A 12,519-nucleotide genomic window follows, 5' to 3' on the forward strand; every position below is an offset into this window, starting at 1 on the left:
TGTCATACAGACACATCCAAATATATATATATATATATATATATATATATATATACATATTTCTCTGTTATATATTCATATTGTTTTAGACTGTGTTATTATACCTTATTATTTAGCATTTTGCAACAATGTCTTGTAGTGATCATGCAGTGATTATGCACTGAAACATTGTAGGAAGTCACTGGTTATACAAATCATAATGTTTATGCATATTTTTTTTAGGGGTGAACTTTAGAAGGTTGCAAAAGGTCATCACTGTTATAATTAAATATATAATTGCATATGCTTTGACTTTGTAGGTTTAGACTTTCTTGACGAACTTTACCAGTTACAGTAGGAGGCTGAAATTGATGTTTTCAACTGGGTATGAATAATAAGGTATGAAAATGCACATTTACAACAAAGTAGCACCACACCTCTATAAAAGCTTTCCCTGTTCATTTCAGAGCAGCCCTCGTATAAATGTTCTTATCACTCTGCTATGATACATTTTAGAGTGTGAGCTGCTGTTATATGTAGTTTTTAAGCCATAGTTATTGAAAAATGGGTGTTACTTAATTGCTTTAAAAAGTAGTTTGCTTTGCAGCGGGTCTCAGAGAGATACAGTATATAAACATAAGTGTATACTCAGTCATATTTATAGGTTTGATTTCAGTTGCATTAAGGTACATTTAGAGCACATTTTTAGCATCTTACAGTATTTTGGCCTCCATTGTGGAGTGAAGTATTGCGGTAAAGTGCAGAGACCTGCAGGAAAGATTTTTCCCCATCTTCTTCAATCATTCATAGAAAGACTCCAGAAGTATGACGCAACGGCTCTCACTGTAATTCCAGCCTCTCCAACAATAATTAATGTCTCTGTGTGTGGAGCAAGTAACTTAGTGTTGTGTTTTTGTTGTTTCTTTTGTAAAGAAGGAAATAACCTCATTGCATAAAAGTCTTGTGGATTGAACTGATATATTTGATGGCTCCTTTTTTTAAACTTAAATAAGCATTTCTACCTGAAATGTTCTACCGGTAAGACAGAAAGTCATACTGGTTTGGGACGACATGATGGTGAATATTTGATGACAGAGTTTCATTTTTGGGTGAACTATTTGTCCAACAAACTTTGAGAATCTGTCACCGTGACTGTAAACACAGTGAAATTGGGTAATTAGACTTAGAAAAATGTACAAAGCAAGCCCAATTAATATAAAATTGTCATTCATTAACATGACAGCGTGTTGAAGACAGTAATACAGTGCAGTGAACGCATGAGCAGTCTGTTTCCTTTAGTTACTGCAAACTTTTGACCGTTTCAGAGACGTCCCATGAGACTGACAGGAAGGGGAAACTTGAGGAATTGGAAATTAAAATCTACTCGTCAAAATACAAACAACCCTGATGTCCTGTTCATTTCATTTTATTTTATTTTCTTTTTCACCTTTATTCTGGGTTTCGACCTCATTGCTTTCATAACACAGAGGATCTTTGTACAATCAGTGAATTATTGATGTTTTTGTACTGATCTGCTCTTGTACTTCATGCACTACTGCTCTTCTGTTCTCGATGTGTCCCTACATGAAGCAAAATTTCATCAGTTAGTCTGTAAAAATCTCATTCTGATGAGGACTAAATATCTAAATTAAAATAAATTACAGCATATTTCGCAGTTATTTGTTACTCTTAATAAGACCGCATGCAACTAGATGCACAATAACACTAACACAGCTTTGTTCTATTTATTTTTAAACTAACCTCTTGCATTGTTGACCTGATTTGCTCCCAGGATTCCTTTGAAGACTCCAGCTGTAACACATCCATTGATTTGAGCATCCAGGAATCAATTCCGCCATCATCTTGGCTTACTTCACTCTATTCCAGTGTGCTGGAGTTCCTCTTATGTGAGACTGCCTGTTTTTTTCCAACCTGTATATCGAAATTGCAATATTTCCACAGAATTAATCGTTACGCCCTGGAAACACCTTTAGTTCAATCCTCATAACAGATGCTATCACTGGGAATTACAGTAGCAACTGTTCCTTTGCTCATGTAGGTTTTGGAGGCGGCCAAGAGAGTGTTTCATTTTAAAGTAAGGCTTGATCGAAAGGATTGACATGCCAACAGAGTCTATAAATGTATAATGGAGGTGATGTATGTAATTTTTGCGCCACTAGTGGCTACAAATGGAATTGCACATCCCGTCAATCTGTCCCTAACGTGACACTTCGCTGAGAAATTTAATGCCTGCTCTATAATTGAAACCAGACAATGTTTACGTGCATGTGTGTACAGTATGCTATTAAATGGTTAATTCCACAGGGTAAACAGATATAAATATTAATACCAATGTAAATCCCTCTATTTTAGGTGGAGCACAACAAGCCATTGGAGACCCCAGTCGCATGTGTGTTGCATCCGCAAGACAGGAATGGAAAGTGCAGTTGTTATAAATGCTACATGAATGAGTGTCAGGCTGCTGAATTCAGCCTTTGTCCTCATGAATAATACAGTATGTAGACTAAAGAACAGTTTGTGAATGTAAACTAGTGGTTGGCCGATATGGGTTTTCAATGGATTATGCCGATACTGATATCTAGAGATCAAGATGGCTGATAGATGATTATATACTACCAACGAAAGGTTTGGAAACACCTACTCATTCGTTAATATTAATATTTCCACATTTTAGAATAATATTAAGTCATTAAAACTATCAAATTACACAAATGGAAGAATGTATGTGTGTGTATGTCTCATATATGTGTGTGTGTAAATAAACACAAATTAATTAATTAAAATGTATATTAATTATAACAATGCCCCTGAAGTTTTAAGATTGTTTTAATGGGATTTTTTCAGGTCTAAAAATAATACTTTAAAAACTAGGTTACCTCATATATACAGTTTTTACAAGATTGTGGGAACCCTGTTGCAGAGTGATTTAAGATCTTGATTTTTAGTTATGTTAGCTATTTTTTGAATTATTTTAATTGATCTTGAGGCCACTTTGATGTTTATTGAGGCCCCCTAGTGAGCCCAGGCCTCATGGTTGAGAACCACTGTTTTATTGTGTTCAAAAGATGTAACATAAATTCAGTCAAGTGTGTCCACACTTTTGACTGATAATCTACTGTATATAACACAATTTTATGATACCAAACAAGACATACACAATGTTGCAGAAATGAAATCGGACAATGTTGTGCTATGTATCATTAATGTAAACCTCACAAAGCATCTCCCAGAGCTTTCTCACCTTCTTCAATGATTTTAATACATTCTCCACCAATTTTCCTTACAGACTTCTTTCAGAAGTGTGATGGCACCCCATTGTGCTCGGAAGCAGTTGAGGAAACTGAAATAAGAATGAAATTCTAGTGCTACTCCCACTGCCGAGAGAGGTGGAGCAACATGAAACGATCTGTTGAAAGAGGAGAGGATGCAATGTGTCTGAATGCAGTAAGCTGCAACAAAGGGCACAAGTAGATTGTGTGATCTAGTATTGTCAGGTTGTGTGAAACCTGAGCTATTGCCTCGTTCTCTATGACCCATTGTAGGGCAGGATGCATTTGCAAGAGATATTAAGCTTTAAATGGATGTGTATAAGTGTAGAGAGAGAGAGTGAGAGAGAGAAAGAGGGTGGGGAGGTTGAGCAAGCAAATGAGAGAGAGTGAAAGAGAGAGAGAGGCAGCGCACGAATGCAACAGAGGAGAGGTGGAGGAGAGGAGAGAGAGGCAAGGAGGACTAGGCGTTACGGTCGCTCCTTCACAAGCTGCATGCGAGATGCCAGGACTGCTGCAGAGAGATTGTCGTTTCTTTCCTTTTTCTTTCTTTCATCAGCTTTCTGTCACATTGAACTCTTCCTCCTCTCATCTGTCTCAGAGGTAACAAGTCTTTAAAGATAAATCATTACTTATCGTTGCTGCTGGCAACTTGCTTGACTTTTTTATGTCGCCTTATTTACAGCTCTCATTGATTTTGGGAGTCACTTTAGGGACGTGCAAATTTAGGAGCACCTACATTTGCGTTTGCACGCCTGTCTGACATGTTTGAGTCAAAAAAGAAAGAATAAGTTGGTTAATGTGTTGTGTTGTAGAGCTGCATTAGTGCTAAAGTAAACCCATAATTTACTGTTCATCTTCTACGTGCATGTTCTTGCTCATGGTGCAGGAGGTGTAGAGTAATGCATTACTGATTTTTGATTGTGGGAGCATGTTGTATGCATTATGTTGGGACTGGGCTGGGTCACCTGTCCACCAACAAGATCCTTAAGGGCAGCCGTGTGGTTATGTGATGATACCCTAAAAAGTTTGTATAGGTTTTAAATCTGATTCTGGATTAGGGAGGTTCTTCATACCGATACATTTAGATGCAACAGGAAGTTAGAAGTGGGGAAACACATTATTGATTTACTTTATACGTTGCATATTGATTGTTGTGAACCTGAACACACACACACACACACACACACACACAAATCACAAAATAGTAGCCTGATTGCATTCAAAAATGATAATTCTCTGAGCAAAGTATTTTTATTATTTATAATGTAGCATAAATAGATACATATTTATGTGCAATTTATGAATGTATTTCTGTGTATTATATTATACTATTTTATATATGTAAAATGTAATGGCACATGTTTTCTGTGTAGTGCAAAGTGTGAATGACTTTAGCGTGCGAGAGCTCTCATAAACAGACTGTGAAGCTTGTTTATTTTAACAGTCTCTGACGTAAAACAAGCTAGTGAAAGTAGCTACTGTATCCCATGTTGCTTTCAGATGTCATCTAAGGATTTGTTGTGTTGTTTCATGACAGGTGGATGAAGGTGGACTCCATACATGGAGGTAGCTGTGGTTCTGAGATCTCCATTTGAAAATCTTCTCCGCCTCTTGTGAGATTGAGTAGCCACTTGAAGCTTGAAGAAAGGAAAGAAAAATAAAGGCAAGAGCCTTGAAATTGCAAAAAAAAGGAGGGAGAAGGCCTTCAAACGAAAGAATGGACGCAGTAGAGGAGAAATAGTCTTCTTGCTAACTTCAGAAAAGCCTAATCACAGACTAATAAAAATTTGAAACGGCACAGCACAGCAACAAATCAGTATTCTCCAGCAGAGCCTGCAAGAAATGGCCAAGAGGGTTAACCCTTTAAATGGCTGAACTGATTCTTTGAACAGCCACATTCTGCAAACAAAAGACTTGAGCTGATGAATTTTAATGGGTCATTTCAGAATCCTTTTTGATATATGGAGATCCTGAGATTCAAATGGCTTTGACACTTTGACAGCCCCACGTTTTTGTAGCAGATAATGAAAACATTTGCCTACTTCAATTTACCTCACAGGATTCCTTCCTAGCGTATTAAATGTGCAGACAAACCGAGGAACTAGTCTGAGATCCTCAGCTCGGATGATTAGGTTGGAAAGACTCTTTCTGGTCCAAAAAGGTTCAGAAAAGCTTCTCAGGACTGACCGGCATTCCCCCCCACTGTATTTGATTCGTTAACAACCTTTAGCCACCAAATTAAACATGGCTGCTGGAGTGGCAACATGGCTACCGTTTGCCAGGGCAGCGGCCGTTGGCTGGCTTCCTCTGGCCAAGAAAATCATGCCCAAACCGCCTGTAGACAAAAAAAGCCGCAACGACGAGATCCTGTTCGTAAACGTGAGCGGGCTCCGCTTCCAGACATGGAAAAACACGCTGGACCGCTATCCTGACACTCTGCTGGGCAGCTCGGAAAAGGAGTTTTTCTACAACGAGGACACTCAGGAGTATTTCTTCGACAGGGACCCGGAGATGTTTCGCCACATTTTGAACTTCTACCGCTGCCATCATGCCCTACTACATCGGCCTGGTCATGCCTGAGAACGAGGACGTGAGCGGCGCGTTCGTCACGCTGAGGGTGTTCCGCGTCTTCCGGATCTTCAAGTTCTCGCGTCACTCTCAGGGCCTGCGAATCCTGGGTTATACTCTGAAGAGCTGTGCTTCCGAGTTGGGCTTCCTCCTGTTTTCCCTCACCATGGCCATCATCATATTTGCCACCGTCATGTTCTACGCCGAGAAAGGCACCAAGGGAACCAACTTCACCAGCATCCCAGCCTCCTTCTGGTACACCATAGTCACCATGACAACACTTGGGTAAGTCCATTCCCTTTTTATCTGCAGCTCGTGGTCATAGACTGTATAAAAACATAGACGTAGTGTCCGTGATGTCACCCGTAGGTTTCTGAAGAGCGTTTTTGTACCAGGCTGTAAACATATTTTTTTCTGCTGCAAAGTTTGGCATTTTAACATGGGGAGTCTATGGGACTGACTCCCTTTTGGAGCCAGCCTCTAGCGGCCAGTCGATGAATTGCAGTTTTAATCACTTCCGTGTTGGTTTCACGAGAGAGACCGGAAGGTTGCCGCTTGCTCGTGATGTTTTGAATATGCGACAGATTGGTCTTCTCTACGCAGAGAGGTTTTCTACGACTGTCATTTGTTTGGGCTGCAGTGAAACAGGTTCCATGGTAGTATTTAAAAAGCTAAGGAAGGAGTAGAAAGGTCCATTAAGAACTTTCTGGAAACTTCCCATGTGATCCAAACCACTTAGTGCTTCATTGCTCATTTATGATGCTGACAGTGTGCTTATATATAAGTTCAAACGAAACTTTTGCAGTGAAGAATGAACAGGGTTATGTCTTAAAGTTATAGCATTTTTTTTTAAGATTGATTAAATCGAACATTGATTTGCTTACCAGCATTCAGGTTTAGTATTGCAGCAGTTTTTTTTTAATTAAGGTGTCTTGTCTCACCAAAAGCGTTATTATTATTTTATATTTTAAGCAAAATGTTCAAGGTTAAAATTTTCAAGGTTAGTGAAACTTAAATCACCCCTGGCTACAAAACCAGTATACGTACCTTTGATTCCTCCAGTTATGCCATGAAACTTCTCTTACAGTTCTCTGTAGTGAGTCATTTGCACATAAACTGAGCTGTGAATGAGTTATGTGCTGTTTCTACACAATAGTATTCAGCCACATCTCTGGCCATTGGTTTGCTGTCAGGCTTTAGGGAAGCAGTCCAGTTTTCTCTTGTTCATTGATACAGTTTAATCCCTCAGAGTGATGGATGAAGAGTGGAACGCTGTATCACTGCGGTCCAGAGCAGAGGATGAGGAGGATACATGAAGCATAGTTATTTTATGTATATATGTGTGTGTTTCTCCAACTTTTTCCTGAAGCGTTTGGTTGTTTTGCAAAATATCTCAATATGGTTTCTTTTTTTCCATGTTGTTGTTGGGTAGAAAACACCCACACAGATGCAATGAGAATAATTCAGATGTTGCACAGTATTGTGATGCAGATTATAGCACATGTAGGCTGTGTTCCCAATGTCATAATATCATACCATACTACTATTTTTTCAGTATGTTGTAAGTATACTGCACAAAGTATGCCAGTTTTCTGTATGCATGGAACACCTGAATGAGCTGCTACATTTGGCAAAAAGCGCAGTATATACCCATAGCAAACAGTGAAATACCATATCCCACAATGCAATGCACTCGATTTGACCTTCCATTTCAAGTGTTACGAATAAACTGACAGCAATATCTATTCATTTGATTTGTTTTCAAACAGATTTCCCTGAACACTAATGCCATTGGTTGAGCCAATGAGGATAGAGCGAAACAATCAGGTTCAGGAAGTAAAATCTCCATTAATTTGGTTATAAATTTATATAATACACTTCTGTTGAAGCCATCAGTCAGTGTAACTTCAATTCGGCGTACATTTTTATTTACATTTTTTTATTTAATTGCCAAATTCCAGGTGAAGGCTTCTAATGTGCGACCTATATTCTATCTATGAATCATATAATACAATAAAAATACAGTACAATATAACATTATTATATAGCAATATAATAAAATGATATATATTGGATTTATTGCAAAATCTATCTATCTATCTATCTATAATGACTGAAATCAATCAAAATAATTTTAATTATGTAATTTGCAGTTATTTATTTTCTTAATTTGAAATTTTGGCTTCAAATCAAAGTTTGTAATGTTACGAGTCACTCCTTTGGTTTGATTAATGACTTTTTATTCTTTATTAAAGAGTTTTTCGAAATCCCTGTGGAGAAAGTGTAATGGAAAACCAAAGCTGCTAAAAAGAGTTGTTAGTCACAGTTGCACTTTGTATCATAGTGACTTGGGGGTTGTGCCCCAAACTCATATTTGTAATGTGTATTGTTGCATACTGCATATGGTTTCACATACTATTTTTAGTTGCAGCCAGTATACGTTGATGCACAGCATTGTTGTGTTTGTATTTGCTGCAACCGCATTTCTGTTGCTCTTGGGTAGGGGGCGAATGATGATGGTCTGTAACAATAGTGGACAGGTTTAGCTATCACATTCACATTAGTGTTAATGACAGTCTTCCCGTGCAAATGTAGGAAATAGCACCATATTACTCATAATATCTGAGCTTATCGTGCAAATGTCAGGAGCTGCGTATTAACACTCCCAAGCAATACATCATCCTGCTTACATGATCATCGCACACACGTGTATATTACCCGCTATCAGGTTTCAGCAGTTTTTCATCAAATGACATGCGCACTCCATACATGAATCTTTCTGCACGGATGTTGATCATAGGAAGATGGTGATAACCGTATCTGAGCAGAGTTGTTGCTATATTTGATGTAAAATTGTGTACATATTGAACTGTCTATAATATGATCACTTCCACCCGTTATAGAAAGCTAAATATATAATCTGCATTATATTATTAGATTTGCCCACTTCATGAAGAGCAGCTCCCAAACAGATGGTTCTCATTAACGTTAGAGTTCAGACGTTTGATCTATTGTTTTTTCAATCTATGTGTATATATGCAGTGATGCAGGCTATTACATCTTGAAGCCATCTATAATGTGCTTATTAGTAGTGATCTAGTAGTAGTTGCTATTGCACATAGTTAGAGCTGATTTGAACAAAGTATTTAACCTTTGTCACACATCTTTCATGTGTGATGGTTTAAATTGTGTGGTTTGTTGAAGTATGGTGTGGTATTGTTTCTAAGTGATTCAGTTTTATGATATTCCCCCTGGCGAATCATAATATAGGTGAAAACGTCCTGTAGATCTCTTAGTAGTTTTGTTTAGGCAAGTGCCACTCACTAGTTTAGATGTACAGCAGGGGTGTCCAAACTGGGTCCTGGAGGGCCGGTGTCCTGCAGAGTTTAGCTCCAACTTGACTCTACACACCTGCCTGGAGGTTTCTAGTAACCTTGATTAGCGGCTTCATGTGTGTTTAATGGGGTTGGAGCTAAACTTTGCAGGACAGTGGCCCTCCAGGAGCAGGATTGGACACCCCTGATGTACATGGATCATGGATGCATTTAAACTGATTGACGTTAAAGGTGCAGTAAGCAATTTTTGAGAAATGCTGTTGATATTTTAAATAGCTCAAATAATAGCTTGAAATAGCTTTATAGCTCCAACCCCAAATTCACAAACATGCTATGCAACACAGGTACATCCCCCATCATGAGTTTTGCTTGAGGAATTTATTATTTATTTTATTTATTTTTTTGCTTGAGGATTTTTTTCTTCATAAAAGTAAATTTTGTTTTTGCATTTCAATTGCATTTCTTTGTTAAACTAACAAAACAAACAAACAAAATAATTTTATTAATTATTTTTCACCATCATGTTGTTCTAAAACCTGTTTGATTTGGTCAAATCACTGTAGCCAGCATGTTTGAATATGTGGAAATGCAAATGAGATTTGAGAGCTAATAGTGATGTAAAGCAAGTCTGTGTCTGGAGAATAAGTCTGTGACGTCATCCAGCAACTTTAAAACCTAATCAGGCATTTCAGCCTCAAACGAATTACTTTTACATAGACCCGGCTATGTGACCATTCTATAGTCTCCAAAGAAAATCAAATCTGGAAGCAGTCATGTTGGAACAGCAAAAGTAATGTTCAGTTTTCAAACTCAGTACTTTCTGTTTGCATTTATATATTAATATGAAAAACAGAGGGACAAGAAGTATGGCATTATAAACCCTATAATCATATTTTCCAAATATAATTATGCACTTCTGTGGTTTGGAAATCCCAGGCAATGAAACGGCAAATAACTCCATCAGGTTGCATGCTTCAGCGTGCATGTTAATGAATGTCTGAATTGAATAAATGAATATATTTGTGGGTGTTCCTGAAGGTGCAGCACAGAGATCACCTGATGCATTAATGTTTTATTCTGGGTTGGGTTGACTGGCCATGTTCCCTCTGGAGATAGCTGGATAAACGCTCAACTTTAGCCTTACTGTGCAGAAAGAAATGCATGTGTGCAGATCAAAGGAGCGAGCAAAGACTCGATTGGTCAGTCTGTGGTGGCAGCCGAGTGGAATTCACATTACCAAGACTTAATATCCAACTTTACGCTTCCTCTCCTTTGACCTTGACAGGGCAGCGTTTGAAGCAGGAGCTGCTGAATTAAGATGTCTGCTTTGTTCCATTTGGATACTGTGTTAAATATTTGATGCACCCTCTAAGTTATTATTTAATACAACCTGGGAGAAAGCAGGATACAGTAGCACAGTGTAAGAAATTACAGAAAACTGCTCGTAAACGAGGTGATCTTGGCAGAAGCAGTTGACTGAATGCTTTGCAGAAAATAAGAAGAAATTTAATTTGATCGCCAACAGAATGCAGAATTGAAATTTGAATTTGATAAAAATTTGGGAAGTAGAATTGAAATTCAAAGAAATTAATAAAACTGTTGAGAAAAATTAATTGAATGTTACACCTACGTCATCCACTGGAATGCCACTCTCTCGAGAACACATGTACAACAGTTAGCGGAAGTGAAATGAAGTGACGTATGGTGACCCATACTCGGAATTTGTGCTCTGCATTTAACCCATCCAAGTGCAAGCACACAGTAGTGAACACACACATGGAGCAGTGGGCAGCCATATTGCTGTGGCGTCCGGGGAGCAGTTGGGGGTTCGGTGTCTTGCTCAAGGGTCTCACCTCAGTTGTGGTATTGAGGGTGGAAGAGAGCGCTGGTTATTAACTCCCCCCAACTACAATCCCTGCCGGACCTGAGACTCGAACTCACAACCTTCGGGTTACAAGTCCGACTCTCTAACCATTAGGCCACGACTGCCCCCAAGCTGATGAAGTTGTAAATATGGATTTTTTTCTTACACAAACACATTGATTCGCTTCAGGAGGCTTTTATTATCCACGTGGAGCATTTTTTATGATGGATGGACGCAGTTTATTGGACTTCTATTGGACTATTGAATATCACCACCCATTCACTGCCATTATAAAGCTTGGAAGAGCCAGGACATTTTTTTTTATATAACTCCGATTGTATTAGTCTGAAAGAAGAAAGTCATGTAAATCAAGGGGTAATTTACATTTTTGGGTGAACTATCCCTTTAACTATAATAACCCTGACTGACTGATTAATTAAAATAGATGCATTACCTGTGTTGAATTTCTTTGAATTGCAGTTCCTATTCATGTCATTCTAATGCAACTATTCTAATGTATTATTTATAGTCTTAGTATTATTATTTTTATTTTCTTATTTATTTATTATATTTATTTAGATAAATATCTATACATAATATTTTATAATTTATTATTATTAATTTTTTGGCCTTTCTACGGTGGCCGAGAGAGCTCAACGCGCTGCAAATGAAAAAAAAAAAAGAACACATGCAAATAGAAAAAACACCTGCAAAATTAAGAAAACATCTTCATAAATTTGACAACATAGGCGCTGCAAATGCTCACAACACAACCAAATAAAGAAACGCGCTGCAAATACTCACAACACAACCAAATAAAGAAACGCACTGCAAATACAGAAACGCGCTGCAAATACTCACAACACAAACAAATAAAGAAACGCGCTGCAAAAACAGAAATGCGCTGCAAATGCTCACAACACAACCAAATAAAGAAATGCGCTGCAAATACAGAAACGCGCTGCAAATACTCACAACACAAACAAATAAAGAAACGCACTGCAAGTGTTTTCTGAAGTTGCAGCGCGTTGAGCTCTCTCGGCCACCGTACCTTTCAGTCTATTTGCCTTTCATTTTAAGGAAAGTGGAGTGTAGACAAAATAGGAAAATAGGGTGAGAGAAGGTGAATGGGACTGGGACATGACCCAGGTCAAACTTAAACCTGGGTCCCTGTGGGCGAGCAGCTCTTATGTCCTAACATGTGCACAGTGCACTGCACTGCAGCGCTGACACTAACAGTTATATTTTTTGCACAGAATATATAGTACATTTAAACATTCTTACCGTGCGTTCACACCACCACCGGCGAGAGCGTCAAAATTCGCTCTGGCCGCCCTGCCAACAACGCTGTAGAATGATTTGTGGAAGCTCTGACGCTCTGACGTAGATCAAATGCTTGTCGTGTATTTAAAGGAGCCGCAAAGGAAACAAGCATGTTGATCTTGTGCAGACTGACCACAAGTAGGGTATAGGTTAACCTCAT

General features: G+C 38.4%; 1 pseudogene; it reads left to right on the forward strand.

The window, feature by feature from the left end:
* The first annotated feature begins 4,850 nt into the window (after window positions 1-4,850).
* Window positions 4,851-12,519, forward strand: part of LOC107674309 (potassium voltage-gated channel subfamily D member 1-like) — a 66,004-nt pseudogene continuing 58,335 nt past the window's right edge.

Source organism: Sinocyclocheilus anshuiensis, unplaced genomic scaffold, assembly GCF_001515605.1.
Source record: "Sinocyclocheilus anshuiensis isolate Anshui unplaced genomic scaffold, SAMN03320099.WGS_v1.1 scaffold188, whole genome shotgun sequence".
NCBI classification, from domain to species: domain Eukaryota; kingdom Metazoa; phylum Chordata; class Actinopteri; order Cypriniformes; family Cyprinidae; genus Sinocyclocheilus; species Sinocyclocheilus anshuiensis.